This window comes from Myotis yumanensis, unplaced genomic scaffold, assembly GCF_028538775.1.
Source record: "Myotis yumanensis isolate MYYU_CA2020_CCGP unplaced genomic scaffold, mMyoYum1.0.hap1 SCAF_7, whole genome shotgun sequence".
Taxonomy (NCBI): Eukaryota; Metazoa; Chordata; class Mammalia; order Chiroptera; family Vespertilionidae; genus Myotis; species Myotis yumanensis.
In genome coordinates this window covers 11,647,537-11,663,811 of record NW_027223758.1, presented here as the reverse complement: position 1 = coordinate 11,663,811, position 16,275 = coordinate 11,647,537, and the positions used below count along the sequence as shown (strand labels likewise).

The window sequence follows — 16,275 nt, the reverse complement described above, 5'->3', positions numbered from 1 at the left end:
CCCTCCCTCCAGGGTCTGGTCCCCATGCCGCCGCACTCACCAGCAGCAGGTCCGGACCTTCAGGAGCCTGTCACCATCCTCCTAGGAGCAGCCTGGTCGATCGAACCCATTCAGGGCAGGACTCCAGCCAGGACTCCAGCCTGGACTCGCGCCGCCTCCCAGGAGCCCGCTGTCCCCGTGGTTGTTGCGACTGTGCGCTGCTGGCCCTGATAGCGCGGCCGGCTCTTATCTGGCCTGTGTCAGGGTGCAGGCAGCTGTGGAGCCGGGGTTCCAGGAAGCCTGCCTGGGGCGCCCCCAGCGGCCCGTGCCCCCGGATGCTGCCTGCGGCTCTGGACGCCGCCGATTTGCCCGTCAGTGTCACTCGGAGCTCTGCCTGGGAGGATTCCATGTGGCCCCCGGCAGGCGGGGCCCCCACCCCTTCGCGTCCCACCCCCCCACTCCCATCTTGGCAAGGGGACTGGGGAAAGGCAGCAAGTTGCAAGTCCACACGGCGTTTGTGGTCGTGTCCTGAGCTCTCCGCGATTAATCCTGGAGCATCTGACTTCTGCTGTGCCTCGGAGGGGGGTGTGGGGACGCCTAGAAGTTTCTGTTTACTCCCTTCTGCGGGGCTGCTTGCTAATCACAAACAGACAGGACGCAGCCTCTCCCCCCCTCCCGCGCCCCCCCCCCCCTTCCTCTCCTTACCTTGCCGCTTTCTCCTTTCCCTCCTTTCTTCCCTCTTTGCCATCTGTCCCCTCCTCAGACTGGGATCTGATCCTCCACACACCCCTTCCTCCGGTCCTGGGTTTCCCCCAAACCCCATCGTCCCCTCTGCACCTCCCCCATCTCCTAGGATGCGAACTGGCTTGGCTTTTTCCCTTTACATCTTTATAGTTAGTAGTCAGCTTCTTTTATTACCTTTTCCCCTTTTTTTACAACCTAATTATTTCAGGGTTTGCCCTCCCCCCTCCCCCCCCCCCCGCCCCGCACCCACACCCTCCCCTCTTACATCTGTGTGTGTAAGACTCCCAGAAACTTGGTGTCTCTGAGTCGAGGGGTGGGGTCCCCGGCTCCTTTGGTCACCTCGTGCATCTTGCTTTTGGATTCTGCTCAGGGATGCAGCCGGGAACAAAGTCCCCATTGACGGAGGCCGGCCCGCAGTGCCTCCCAGCCTCTAAGTCTAACACCTAGAGACGCATTTCTCTCTGCCTCGCCTTGGCTCCCGTCCACCCTACAGCCCTGCAGACAAGAAACCAGGGCTCAGCAGCCCCGAAGAACAGAAACGGACACCTCCCACCCTACTCCCCCACAGCATCCTCTGAAGGGTAACTGGGCAAGAGCTTTGAAAACCGAAAGTGAGCAGAGGGCGCACCCAAACGTCACTTACGCCTGTGCATGGGGAGGCACACACGGAGAAGTTCGCTAGAAAACAATGGTTTATCACAGGAAACCATTGGAAATAGATATCCATCAAATAAGGACTGTTAAATAGCGCACGGAAGAGTCGTCCTGTGGTTTAAAAAGACTGAGGGGTGTCTGTCTGTAACAACAGAGATGCATCTCCAAGATGTATCATTGAGGGGAAGGGGGAGTCAGAATGGAACATTTTATAATCCTGATTGTGTGACCCTCCCCCTTCCACACACACATAAAATGAAATACTATGGAAACACATACGAAGCCAGGAAAATAGTCTGGAAGCATACAAACCAAACTGAGTCATTACCTCTGGGAGAGCGGGCGGCAAAAGGTTTCAGGGCGATGGTCCGACCTGTAATAGCTTCATTTCGGAAAACGACAATGGATTTGTCTGTTACTCACGTCCCAACCAGCTTCCCTCTCTGGGGACACGGCTCCTCACACAAGGAGAAAACCTCATCCCCCCACCCCCTACCCCCATTTGCCTCCTTGGACCAACTCAAAGAATTCTGCACCCTGTCAGGGGAGAAATAAACACCGTCCTAAGGCGGGAGCCCAGACATTCTGCAAACGCTCCAGCCGGACCACCTCGGGTTAGATGTTGGGACCCCTTGAGCCAACAGTGACTTATCAGAGTGAAATTCCTCAAGAGCAGGGAGCTGTCCAGTTCCCCGCAGCGGGGCGGGCCTCCTGGCAAGGACAGCAGATCCATACTTGAAAGGAAAGGACTGGAATGGGGTGACTTCGTTTCAGGAAACCATGTCACCTACTCTAACCTATGAAACACGAAAACCTTTTTGAGGCGCTTTAAAGGAACCCATTTGAACAAATTCAGACAAAGGGCTACGGAGAAAGCACGGTATCGACTGAGCCACGTTCCTCCCCTTGCTGGCTGCACGAAGGGTCTCACAGACAGGAGGGGCAAGCAGACCTTGTATCCTACGCAGGGTGCACTCGCGAGCTGTGGATGGAATTCCCCAGCACGTTCTCTTGTGTTCTTCACTTGTCAGGAGGCGGCTTTATGGGGGAGCTGCTGTGGAGAAGACAAATGGCATTCCCCATCGCCCTGAGCCAGGGGGGCAGCCCCCGCCCCGCCCCCACCCTCCAGGGCAGAAGAAAGCCCCAGGTTTGGAACTCAGTCGTCCTGAACTTGGGGTTTCCAGCCGTCCGAAGGGCTAACGTAGCCAGACCGTGCCGCTTCCCAGGCTCACACAGGGTGGCACCCGACAGGACTTGGTGACACACAGACTGGGCACCAGACATAGTGGGAAAGTCACGTTAAAACCTGGGGCAATGCTCTTCCAGGTCCATCTGGCCTCTGCCTTGAACATCACCATTTACTAACCTGCCTTTTTAACCAAGAGAAAGCCGGCCTCAGGCTTCCTTCACTCAGCCGCCAACGGCCTCCAGCTAGGATTGTGGTTTCCCAGGGACACTTTCCAATCTTTACATTTTTAAAGTTTAAAAGTGACTTTGTCAGATAAGGAAAAACTAACAATACATGATAATGTATCGATATTGGTGCATTCATTGTAACAAATGCTCCATAACATGTAAGATGTCAACAGTAAGGGGAGACAGTGAGAAACTGGAAACACGTTACATAAGAGTTCTCTGTGCACTCTTTGTAACTTTTCTTTAAATCTAAGTGATTCTGAAAGTGAAAGTTTCTTAAATATTTTAATGGACCTAGAAAATAAGTAATTCCGTGTTGTTGTTTTGTTATTTAAATCCTCACCTGAGGATATTTTTCCATTGATATTTAGAGAGAGTGAGAGAGAGAGGGAAAGACAAAGAGAAATATCTATGTAAGAAAAACACAAAGATTGGATGCCTCCTGCAGGAGCCCCAACCAGGGCCTGGGTCAGGGAGGAGCCTGCAATCGAGATAGGAGATGCATACCCTTGACCAGAATTGAACCCGGGACCCTTCAGTCTGCAGGCCGACGCTCTATCCACTGAGCCAAACTGGCTAGGGCCCACGTTGTTGTTGTTTAATGTGTATATGGAGAGAAACACAGAGAGAGCACATGTGGCAGAAATATTAACCATCGGTGAATCTAGGGGAGAGGTGTTTGGCTGTTGGTGGCGCTACTGCAGGTTTGAAATTTGTCCAAACAAAAAACTAGCAGACAAAGGAAATTAAAGAGAAATATTAAGCACATAAGAGCCCAGGTGGTGGCTGAGCTGCTGGCACTTCAGGCGAAGAGGTGCCTGGCAACGAGGTGGATCTGTGATGACTCCGATGACCTCTCTAGTCCCTCCTCGGCCACACTCACCACCGTGGCCCCACAGGCACACGCTTCCAAACCAACACTTCCAAACGATTTCCCATCTCTACCCGTGTTCCCTCATGAGGTGAGCAGGGCGGGTGTCATCGTCCCCCATGGCCAGGCTGGGTGTTTGGGACAGAGGTGAGTAGAGAGGAAGTGTCCCCGTGTGGACAGGCGTGTCAGGCCATCTGCACGCAGCCCAGGTGGTGAGTGCTGTCATCAGAGCAGAGGGGAGGGGCCTCTGCCTTTGAGACCGGAGGGGAAGCCCCAGGGAAGTGTGTCACCAGGGAAGGATGAGGAAACAGAAAGGTTACGTGATCTTTCTAGAGCACCTCTATTCTCGGGCCCTCGGGGGAAGGCCAGTCCACCTCCCTTGCTGCCCTGAGGAGCAGAGCCTCGCTGTCTAGTCCCACGCAGTCCCCCTCCCGTCTCTGGCTTGGGAAGGGGGTGAGGGAGGTGTGGGGTGCTTTTAACAGGAGGAACCGTCTCCAAAACCCACCCACTTGGTACCATCCATCATTCTCCTGCAGATGGTGGCAGCCGAGGTCTCCTCTGCTACCCACCCTGTCAGCCCTCAGCACTGACAAGGGCGTAGTTTGCTGGATTCCTCCTGGAGATAAACATCTCGATCCATCCTTCCAGGCTTCTTTCCCCTGCACTCTCACCGGCCCACAGCCTCTGCCGCACCTCGGCTCATGCATCAGATAGACATGCGCTCTGGTGAGCTGGGGAGGCGTCTGGGGTGACAGGCTCCCGCTCTGGCCTCGCCCAGGGGCCATAAACCTCGATTCAGCAGAGAAGGAACCTGCTCTGCAACCTTATCAGTTGGAGAAACTGTTAGAGGCCTCATCCTGACCCCAAAGAAAATCCAGACACCGTCCACACTCCCTCGGGACCCTCCGGAGTCAAATACTTTCAGAACCAGCCCCAGTTAAGTAAATAGTTTCCTGCACGTGAATGCTCAGGGGGCTTCTCGGAGGACCTGACATTCTCCACTTGGTGACAGTCGTTTCCTTGCAAACATAACACTGAGCGCAATCTTTGCATTCCCGGGATGACTTCCCCCGCTGAGGAATTCTGCGAGCCTCCTTCAGTTCAGGGCCCTGGCTCTATTTTGTGCTTTGATGACAACACCCCCCGCCCCCCCGAAATGCATCCTGTATAATTTGATAAGAGCCCTTTGCGCCCCCAGCCCATGCCTGTCTTCCTTCGCCACAGATTTCTAGGAAACTCTTCAAAATATGCGCTGCCCAAATTGGACCCTGATGCTGGGAGCACTAATGGGCGTCCCCTTCAAAGCGATTCTCTACAACTCAACCACGTACGTGGGGCCGGAGACAATGGGCTGAAGCACACAATTTATTTGTCTTGGCGGGTTTCATGCTGGTTGGAATCTGCTCTGGGGGGAAAACAAACCCTGCATATGTTTAGATTTATAATTTATACCAAAAGCACAAATACCTCGCAACAGGGCCAGAACGAGGCGCAGTCCAGAGCAGGAGCCCTGGGCATGGAGGCTGCCCTCTGTCGTGGACGAACTAAGAGAGATGACAAGCTGTTTTTCAGTAAAGCCCCCTTCTTCTCCACCCCCTCCCCAGGGAAACGTCTATGGCAGACGCTCCCAACGGCCCGACCCTTGTGCAAATGGCCTGCTATGGCTCCTTCCTCGCTGTCTGGGGTGGTGACTGTCCTGTGCCCTGACCTGAGAGATTCCCACTGACCACCTCCCTCCATCCTCACACAACTGTCCCAAGTCCCCAAGCCAGAGAGCAGGAAACTTCAGGACAGGCAGGGGAAGTCACTTCCCCACAGTCCACAGCGAGCAATGGACAGGGCCAGGATTCTAACTCAAGGAGTCTTGTTCTAGGATCAATGTTCTCCATCCTTAAGGCGCTTTCGGAGCAAGATCTAGCCAGGATGCTTTACTAACTGGACTTTTTATTGTAGCCGAGTTAGAAGAGAAACAAGACAATGGCAAGAACGTAAAATGAAATCATGACTTGACCAAAGCAACAATGAGGTCCCGCTCCCCAGATTAAACCAAAGAAAAATAGGGAAAGAACATATTCAACCTGAATCTCCTCAGCCTTCTCCACCTCCATCTCCAGGCCCAGACAAGAGATGCCCAGTTCAGACAGGAGACTCGGGGCCCCAGAGGGCTCTCCATCAACAAGCACGACCCAGAGCTGCCCTTTGGGTTCCAGAACAAGGACCTGGAGGAGTGCACTGCGGAGGGATTGCTGTGAGGGTCGTTATAATAAGGGCCCCCATGAAGATGCCTTCCCAGATCCATGGTCCCTGCAGTGGGCTGACCCTGCTCACATGAGAGGCGGAACCTGGATGTCCACCCCTTCGGGTCTGTGACTTGCTCTGACCCACAGAATGAGCTGGAAGTGATGGTTCCCCAGCTTTGGGACCTTCTCCCTGCACTTTCTGTCTTTGCTTTCACTTTCTTGCAACCTCAAGACCAGCAGTGGTGAAGGCGCCTGGGCCAGAAGGTGGAGGCCCCTGTGGAAGGGAACCTCCGCACTTCGGCCGACAGCCAGGCCACGGCTGGGCCTGTGGTGGGGCACCTGGACCCTTCAGTCCAGGTCCAGTTGTCAGGTGACGGCAGTCACATGAGTGAGCCCACGTGAGACCAGCAGAGCTTGAGCACAAACGTTCTCAGCAGCATTATTCCTAATCCAAAAGGGAGAAACAACCCAAATGTTCAACAGCTGGCAAACGCATAAGCAAAGTGTGGTACAGCCACATATTGGAATACTATTCAGCCATACAAAGGAGTAAAATGCTGATACATGTTAGAGCGTCGTCCTGCAGACTCAAGGGTCCCAGGTTCAATTCCGGTCAAGGGCATGTACCTTGGTTTTGGGCACATCCCCAATAGGGGGTATGCAGGAGGCAGCTGATCAATGTTTCTCTCTCATCGATGTTTCTAACTCTCTATCCCTCACCCTTCCTCTCTGTAAAAAATCAATAAAATATATTTTAAAAAAAAATAAGAGTTAAACCAGGCTGGTGTAGCTCAGTGGTTGAGCATTGACCTATGAACCAGAAGGTCATGGTTCAATTCCTGGTCAGGGCACATGCCCGGGTTGCAGCTCAATCCCCAGTAGGTGGGGTGCAGGAGTAGCCGATCGATGATTCTTTCTCGTCATTGATGTTTCTCCCTCTCCCTTCCTCTCTAAAATCAATTAAAATATATATTTTTTAAGAGTCAGTTATATTACCAGCAAAATGGGTTTATTTAGAAACAGCAGAGGAATTTCGATCTGGGACAAGCACACTACAGAGAATCACAGACAAGTCTGAAGAACAGAAAATGGGAGCTGGCTTTTGCCAGGGAAAAGGGGGGAGCTGGGAGGGCTGTTTCCGGAGAGTTCAGGGTGGTAACGGCTTCTCATTGGCTGAGTGTGTCAGTTATTCATCAGCTGGGCTGTACCCAGGAGCCCAACCTGAAGGCAACCAGCTAAAGAGGTGCAGGTGGCCATGGAGGCATTTGCTGGACAAGGCGAGACCTTCCTTCCTCCTGCTGTGATGGCCTCCTTTTGGGGTCTGGGTGGCAGGACGGAGAGCTCCCCCTTCAGGGCTTCCCAACTCCATCTCAAGTGAGGTTTTCTTTATTTTTAACTCTCGCCACAATGTGGATGAATCTTGAAAACATTATGCTAAGTGGAAGGAGCCAGACACAAAGGCCTGCTGTAAGATTGCATTTAGGTGAAATGTCCAGAATAGGCAAATCCATAGAGACAGAAAGCAGACTCGTAGTTGCAGGGGCTGGGGCCAGAAGGGTGGGGGGGAGGGCTAAATGGACGGTGACTGTTAATGGGTATGGAGTTTCTTTTGGGGGTGATGAAAATATTCCGGAATGAAACAGTGGTGACAGCTGTACAGCTCCGTTAACATATTTAAAACCACTGAATTGTACACTTTAAAGGGTGGATTTAAATTATATCTCAAACAAAACAAAACGAAAAGATGAAGTCGAACAGATAGCCAACCACACAAAGCATTGTGGCCCAGGCGGAGGAGCTTTTATCTTCCACCTCAGACTAACGGGAGCCACTGAAGGTTTGAGGCACACAATGGCAATATAGGTTTGCATTTTAGAATGACCTCTGTGATGAGGGGGCTGGATATAGGGGGCATAGACGGTGATGGAAAAAATAAAGAGTGGACTGGAGATGGGCAAAATGGATAGTTTTGAAGGGTGATGAAGAGCAGGGTGTCAGGAAGAATGCCTGGCTTGGAGCTTGAGCAACTTGATGGAAATGGTGCCATTTGCCGGAACGCTAGAAGGCAGCACATTGAGAGCACTTTGCTGCAACAGCTGTTACAGAGATACAGTCGTGCGTGATGAGACAAGATCTGGAAGAAATTACTTCTGACTGGCAGCACCTGGGAAGACTTCTTGGCAGAGGCGGCATTTGAGCAGAACTTTGCAGGGTTGGCTTAGGGCAGTGGTCGGCAAACTGCGGCTTGAGAGCCGCATGCGGCTCTTTGGCCCCTTGAGTGTGACCACGAAGTTTCAATCGCACTGTACGTGCGCGCCCGCACGTGGTATTTTGTGGAAGAGCCACACTCAAGGGGCCGCAGTTTGCCAACCACTGGCTTAGGGCATACAAAGATTCAAGGGGCACGCTAGGGAGAAGGAATCACATAAGCACAAATATGGGGGCTAGGAGTGCCCAGGGATAATGGGGTTCTGTTTAGCCAGGTCAGAGGGGAAACAAAAATGATGGTGGTGCATTTATCAGGCTTCTCCAGAGAAACAGAACCGATGGGATATACGGAGAGTAATCTACGAGCAGACATGATAGAAATTGGTCCATGCAGTTACGGAGGCCCAGAAATCCCACAATGTGCCATCGATAACCTGGAGGACCAGGAAAGAGCCGGTGGAATTCAGTCCAAATCCCAAGGCCCGAGAAGCAGGGGAGCTGTGGCCAAGGCCTGCAGATGAATGTCCCAGCTCCAGGAGAACAAATTTCCTCTTCCTTCACCTTATTGCTGGACGCAGGCCCTCGACAGATTGGATGATGACCAGTAGCATTGATGAGGGTGCCCTTCTTCACTCAAACTCTCGATTCAATACTAATCTCTTCCAGACACCCTCACAGTCACACCCACAAGGAATGTTTTACCGGCTCTCTGGGCATCCCTTCGCCCATCATACCAACACAGGAAGCTGACTATCACAAGTCTACCCCTTGTCAACCTGGCACCCATCTGCATTTCCTTGAGCCATACTAAATCTCCTAATAGAGACAATGCCTCGGTCATAATTCTGCCTAACGTGATACAACTCTCCTGGGAACAACTGAAAACACCCTAAACTGGCCAGGAGGGGGGGGTCCTCTCATTTCTCACACCTTCTCTGGGAGGCACTAGCTCCTTTTCACAGGAGGCTGAGGTTCCAACGGGTCTAAGGGACTTACACCTGATGCCCCACAGCTTGAAGAGGCTGGCTGGTTTTTAATCTTAGGTCTATTTGAAAAAAAATAATAATAATAAAAGATGCACAGGGTGGGTTCGGGCCAACGTGTAGCATGTGGACTTTATTTTATAGTCAATAAAGTCATTCTTTCTCTTCTTGGGCTGTAAAACGCAGTCTTTCCCCGCAGGTCTGTTTTGGATTACACATTCCGATCCCTCGAATCTTTCGATTGCAAGTTTCCTTCAGGGAGAAACTGTGCTCATTGTTTGGAAAATGTAGCCCGCCATCGCACAGCAGATGATGGAGGACTCCTGACACCTCCATGTAGGGCTGTGGGGTGTGTGTCATTTAAGCGCCAGAGAACCGTAACCTGGGAACGCTGTGTCAGTGGGGCGATGACAGCTGCGTAATATTAAACAGCCGACTGTGTTCTTCCTGCCACTTACACTCCCGGGCTTTGCTCTGAGCAATACGTACCCAAAACAAATACATATTTGTTGAATTCTTGTTTAATTCTGGTTGGACTCCAGTTGTTGAGATAGAATCGTTTCTTTTATGTAATGCATTTTTTTTAAAATGTACTTGAATATTTTTACCTTCGGGTTTCAACAGCCATGGGGAAAGTCTTGAACTATTTTTAAAGGGAAAAGGGTGAGGCAGAGGGGGAGGTCACAGGGATGAAGGATGCAATGGTTAGAACTTGGGAACCAGCACAAACCTAGCTGGAGACGATGGGGGCGTCGGAAAGGGAGGAGAGTGAAGGGGAACAGATGCCCAGCACCTGCCACCAGCTTGCTTCTCACCTGAGACGCCATGCAATCCGGGGCGCCCAGCGGGCCTGGCTGAGGGACAGAGCGACCTGGGACTGCTGGTAGCTGCAGCCCTAAGAGGAGCAGAATTGCCTCCCAAAGTTAGTCTCGCGTTTTACCTAGCCTTTTCCAGAAAGTGCATCATTTCCCAACTTGCTTCAGGACACACAGCCACAGGTGCTCTTTAACAAGGCAGGTTTAAGGACCTTACCTAAAACCAGTGAAGTGGAATGTCCGGGAGAGATTGTTAACCACGGGGATTACAGGCAGGCAGGCTGCTCAGCTCAGAGGCGCCTCCGTTTCCTCTTACCATAGTGATGGGAGCAAGCACCCAGCCCCGGGGTTAGGGGAGGGGTGAATAGGGGAACCCCAGCGATGAGCTCAGCAGCATGCTGGCACCTGTCCATCCTCAATGGCTGTCACCTGCTTACCTCCTATTTTCTGTTTCATGCGAGGCACACATCTACAACATTGCCTTCTGCAGAGGTGGCCTGTAGGAGTGTCTCCTCAGAGTCAGTTTGCGTCTTGATCCAACCTGAATCTATTTCACCTCTTTTGTGTTTTGGCAACACTGCCTGTGCCCTGGTTCACCTTTCGTCAGGTAAAGTGGAGATGCGTTGCCTGGGGTTTCGTCTAAGGTGGTCACTGCCTCTTAGAACTACATAAGTCTCCATCGCTCGGCCTCATTCACCTACGAGCACTGACCCTGGGACAGAACTATTCCAGGTCCTGGAAATAAAGTCAGAAAAACAAAGTCCGTGCCTTCGCGGAGCTCACCTTCTCTGGGGGAAGCAAACAATAAACAAAGAAAGCGAGTAGATGTGTCCAGAACCTGACCCTCTCTCACCGAAAGCAGAGAGCAAGAAGAAGTGAGGGAGAGGCAGGGGAACCTCAAAGGCCCTGCATGAGGGGAGGGTGGTCGGAGATAAGGTTGGGGGGAGGGGGAGGAAAGATTTGGACTATCAAAGGCTATTGTAAGGAGTTTGGATTAGCTGTGTGAGATAAGAAGTTTTCAAAGGGCTTTAACCAGAGGAGGGACAGGCTATCACTTAGGTTTTTCCAGGTTTTACCTTCTGGCTTGGTGTGGAGAATAGACTGTAGAGGGGCAGGGAGAGAAGCAGAGAAACCAGAGAGGTGGCTACTGCAAGAGTCCAGGCAAGAGAGGATGGAGACTTGGTCCAGAGTACAAGATACGAAGGTGGTGAGAAGCAGTTGGATTCTGGATATTTTTGGAGGTCAAGCCAATAGTCTTGGATGTGGGGTAGTAGTCATCTGGAAGACACATCTGCAAGGATGGAGTTGCCATCCGCTGAGGAGGAAACGGCTTCTTGATGAGCTGTGGGTGGAGAGAGCAAGAGTTCAGAGTGAGCTGCCTAGTAAGTAAGGGGCCAAGGAGGCAAGTAAATACACAGTAAGGAGTTCAGGGGAGAGACTGGGACAGGCGATAGCTATGTGAAGCCATGTCATCGGATGAGGCCACCCGGGGAAGGGGTCAGAGAAGAGAAGAGGCCCGAGGCCCGAGGCCCGAGGCCGGGGTGCTCAGGGTGTGAAATGGGGGCCAGCACAGCATCCGCTCTGTAGATGCACACCCAAGCCCTGCTCACTGTAGTCACCAGGCGCTAGACCTCCTTGGACCGGCTGACGGTGGATGATACCGGAAAGAGAACTGGATTTAGATTCCCAAGACCTGGCCCCTGCCACTCTATGGGATCTTGAGTACAGCATTCCGCTGCTCCCAGCCTCATCCTAAAAGCGGGGATGCTACTTCCCCAGCCACAAGGTGACCATAAGGACCCAGTGAGATTATGCTGGGAGGGAACACCACAGACTCTCAAGTCCCGGTCAACACATAGTTCTTCCTCGAGGGGCCCAGTCCAGAAACTCAGCCTGGCTAGGGGGACTCAGTGGTTGAGGGTCAACCTATGAACCAGGGGGTCATGGTTCGATTCCCAGTCAGGGCACACGCCTGGGTTGCGGGCTCGATCCCCAGTGTGCGGCATGCAGGAGGCAGCCGATCAATGATTCCTTCTCATCATTAATGTTTCTATCTCTCTTTCCCTCTCCCTTCCTTTCTGAAATCAATAAAAATATATTTAAAAACAAAAACAAAAACAGAAACAGTTCATTCTGAGTCTGATCATATCGTCAACATTTACTCATTCAACAAACATTTCCTGAGAGTCTCAAGTGTGCCAGGAACTGGTTCCCCAGCAGTGAAGATAGACACGTCCCCAACTTGCTGCAGCTTATTTTCTAGTGAAAGGACCGTCGTCCTAACAGGCACCTTTAATAGAATTCTACTTCTCTCAGGATCCTTGCATTTTGTGTTTTTAAGGTGTGTGGTTTTTTTTTTCCAGTTTTGTTTATTTCTAAGAGGTGAGAAGAGAGATTATCAGGTTTTTATTTGTAAGTGCTGCTCCCCTGAGTACAGATATATGTAGGATCATTGTTATGTTGTTGTTTTTTGTTGCTTTTTTAAATGTACGTTTACAGTTGTGAGTATGCCAGTTTATTCTTATATTATTATTTGTTATTATATTATTTTCCACATGAACAACTGTAAACCTATGTTTTTATTTTTTTATGTATTTTTATTGATTTCAGAGAGGGAGAGACGGCATAGAAACATCAATAATGAGAGAGAATCATTGATTGGCTGCCTCCTACACACCCCACACTGGAAATTGAGCCCGAAACTTAGGCATGTGCTCCGACCAGAATCGAACCGTGACCTCCTGGTTCATAGGTCAACGCTCAACCACTGAGCCACACTGGCTGAGCCATTGCTGTTTTTCTTTTTAATGTTGATTTTGCAATAATATAGGTGCCCCATTAATTAGATTACAGCAGCAGTTCTGCCATGGTAGGAATAAAGCAAATATAGGTCTGAGAGAGAACCAATGTGATACCGTCCAGCCACACGTGCTTGGGGAGTGTCACCGGACCTGTGAGTGGCTGAGCCATGCACACTCGTTTGTCTGCACTCACCACAAGTGGCAGCTCCTACACTGCCAGCTGTTTTAAGGGAAATTTTAAAATAATTAATTTTTTCATCTTTTAAAAATTGGAATGGAAACAGACGCCATTGCATTTTTTGACATTTTAAAGGACTCTCTTAATTAACAACCCCCCGGGGGGGGGGGGGGATATGAGGCCCACCCCTGGGAAACACAGTTAAAACACCCAGGGCTTTAACTCAGGCATTGACACTGCCTGGCTGCATGACCTTAAGCAAGTCACTATATCCCCCCTTTTTTTTTTAAATTTATTTGAGAGAGAGAGAGAGAGAGAGAGAAACACTGATTTGCTGTTCCACTTATTTATGCATTTACTGGTTGATTCTTATATGTTCCCTGACTGGGGATCAAACCTGCAACCTTCGTGTATTGAGACCAACTGAGCTACCTGGCCAGGGCACAGGTCAGTACATTCTTCTGACTCTTGGTTTCCTCGCCCATAAAGGAGGGATCATGATACTCCCTATCTCCTGAGCATGAAATGACAACATACCTATAAAGGCCTTTGCTTTACACAGTCGGCTCTCCACAAATGGCAGCCATGATGATGGGAACTGAACGCACAGGGTTGGAGGCAGGCCCTGGAGAGCCCTGGGTGTCAGGCGAAGGTGGGAGGGGAAAGTGGTCACCCCGTCAGCCGGGCTCCAGAGAGGCGGTCAGATTGCTCTGGCTGCAGCCTCAGCTGGGGCGGCTCAGACCGTCTGACTGTGGTGTTTACTAGCAGTTTCAGCAGGAGATCACGAAGGCCCACCCTGGGGTGCTGCTGCGTGTTAGATGTTTGCACTCAGGCAGCTATAAGGAGAGAGTCCAGAACAAAGTGGCGGTCCTGCACGGCCAGAGACAGTGAGGCCGAGGACAGAGATGGGTTCCGTGGGAGATAGAGAAGCACAGACAGATGATATTTAGGAGAGGAAGGGCTTAGAGAGGGATTAGAGTGCAGGGAGTGTCTGTGGAATTTGGGGATGTGGCCACTTCTTGTCCTTAAATAACCTCTTCAGAGCAATGCACCAGTGATAAGCAAAACGGACTCTAACCTCAATTAGATCTGAACTCTGAGGCTAAATTAGCACCATGGGTGCTTCTCACTCGTGCTCCTCTCGCTCTCTGGGTCGGAAAATCCCACTTCCAGCTCAGACTGCCCTCTGTTGGACACCTCAACCGCAAGTCCTGATCCTTTTCAGCTCCACAGGAGAAGGGTCAGGGAGGACTCGGTTTCCCGAGAACCTCCCAAGCCTTTGCCGTACAGTTACCTTATTTCCACGATCACTCTGTGAGAAGGTTACTATTTCCAAGGTGGGGACACTGAGTCAGGGCAGAGGTAAGCTTGGAGACCAAGTTCTGTGCTTCACTCACTGTTCTCAGCTGTCCCTATACTAGCATATGACAAGGATGATTAGGTCAAAGGAGAATCAGATGTTCCTCCGAAGGGGCTGCCAGGGCACCCCAAGTCACAGTCCCTTTCTTAAGGGATGTAAGACACAATCTTAAGGACCACGGTTCAAATCTGACACAAATATCATTATTCAAAGCCTTCACTCCTGGTTCTGCATAGCGCCCCCCACCAGTCAAGGCCACGGCATAGGGCTGTTAGAGGGCGAGGGAAACACTGGAACTTCGCCAGACAGAGTCAGGAGTCTGTTCTTGGCTCTGTCTTGAACTCACCTGTGACCTCGATCAGGTTCTTCCCCCTTTTGGCTTCTTGATCAGCAAAAGGAGGAGTGAGTTCAACAGCACCCTTTTCCAACTTCAAAATCTGATGTGATTTGTACTGTCTTTCAAGAGGACTGTTTTGGCAACACCTACAACACCCACTGGCTTCTTGGAACCTATCCTAGAGAAATACACATAGTAGCATGTGGGACGTACGCACGTGATGTTTACCGCAACACCGTGAGTAATAATGACCTGAATGTCCGCTATCACAAGACGGCCTAAGTAACCTATGGCGAACCTAGACCTCGGAAAGCAGTGCCACCTGGGGAAAAAAACAGCGAGGGAGGTATCTAAGTAGCAGAGGGAAGTATCCCCATGATATGTATTGAGTGAAGGAAGCAAGATTTGTTTTTAAAAAATTCTGTGTGGTATGAGCCCATTGCTATATTCACGTGCATATAATGAAAGACCTGGAAGGAGGGATAGAGGGGAGGTTTCTTTTTCCCCTACAAAATGCTTTACTTTTAGAAGAAGAATGATTTTTAAATATTCTAATCTGTAGAGTGCTTTGTACGTCGAAACGGGTCGCATCTGAGCGGTCGGAGTGCTTGAACTACCAGAAGGGAAGGATGATGAGACTTGCACGGTGTTCCTCAAATCCGGGGGCGTCCAGCGCTTTGTGTGTTAACGACACCCAACAACCCGGTGGAGTGGGGAAACTAAGGCCCCACCGACGATCGAGCCCTTTGGATTCCTACACAACGATTTATGTTCCTGCCTTTTGGGATCTCAGCCTCTGAGGACATTTATCACACTGTACTGTAACTGTGTGTACAAACCCCATGCTGGTCAGATGTGGTCTGCACAAAACGGGGTCAGATGTGGTCTGCACAAAACGGGGAATCCAGCACTAAAAAATGGGGCTTGCATTCTGTATGTCTTTGGGGTTTTTAAATTTCTTTTTTTTCCTGATAATTCATCTTTATTATATTTTACAAAAGTATCCATCCGCAACAATTAAAAAATTGTAAATTGACTAGGTCCTTCGGCGCTATCTCTGAGAAGCCCTGGGCGGAGGGAGCGGTTGAAAGGTGGGGCAGGCCCTCCAGGTTTGGCGTAGGAATCAGTGTGTCACCGACGAATGGCTACATAAATGAGCAAGGGTATGACCCAGGAAGGAATTTTCCCGGAATCCAGGTCTCTCTAGCAGGACCATGCAAAGCGGGGAGAGCTCTGGACTTCAAGTTCATGGCCAGACTCCAGAGGAGCATCCCTAAAGGCCCACTCTCCTCATTTACAGATGACGCTGGGAGACCTTCCCCCGCCCCACCCCAAGTCATAGAACTGACCCACAGAGGAAAAGTACCAGCAAGGGCCACACGCAGAGGCAAAGCAGCATTCACTGCTCATCGTTGCAAAAATCAGACGGGGTTTGTGGACTAAGATAAACATTCTCCTTACCATCCTGAACAGGCGGCTGTAAACACAGGCTCCAGGCACAGCTCCTATTTTAAGGACCGCTGTTTACGCTGTTTACGTGGAGGGTTTTGGACACATTTACCTCGGGGAGATGGGACTGGGGAGGGGGCTGGGCTCAGCCCTAGGGCACATGTTCAAGTCTGCCTGGAAGCCCTTGGAGTGTGTGGAAAACAACTTCAGCCTCAAGTCTTTGCCTCTGCACACAGGCAA

The 16,275-nt window shown here is 50.9% G+C and overlaps 1 protein-coding gene across 3 annotated transcripts in view; it reads right to left on the bottom strand.

The window, feature by feature from the left end:
• RIPOR3 (RIPOR family member 3) overlaps positions 1–317 on the bottom strand; it is a 65,395-nt gene extending 65,078 nt beyond the window's left edge. For all 3 annotated transcript variants that reach the window (XM_070419766.1, XM_070419767.1, XM_070419768.1), the window contains exon 1: positions 41–317. The gene's annotated coding sequence lies outside the window, so the exon portion shown is untranslated. The remainder of the gene's footprint in view (positions 1–40) is intronic.
• Between the last annotated feature and the right edge of the window lie 15,958 nt (positions 318–16,275).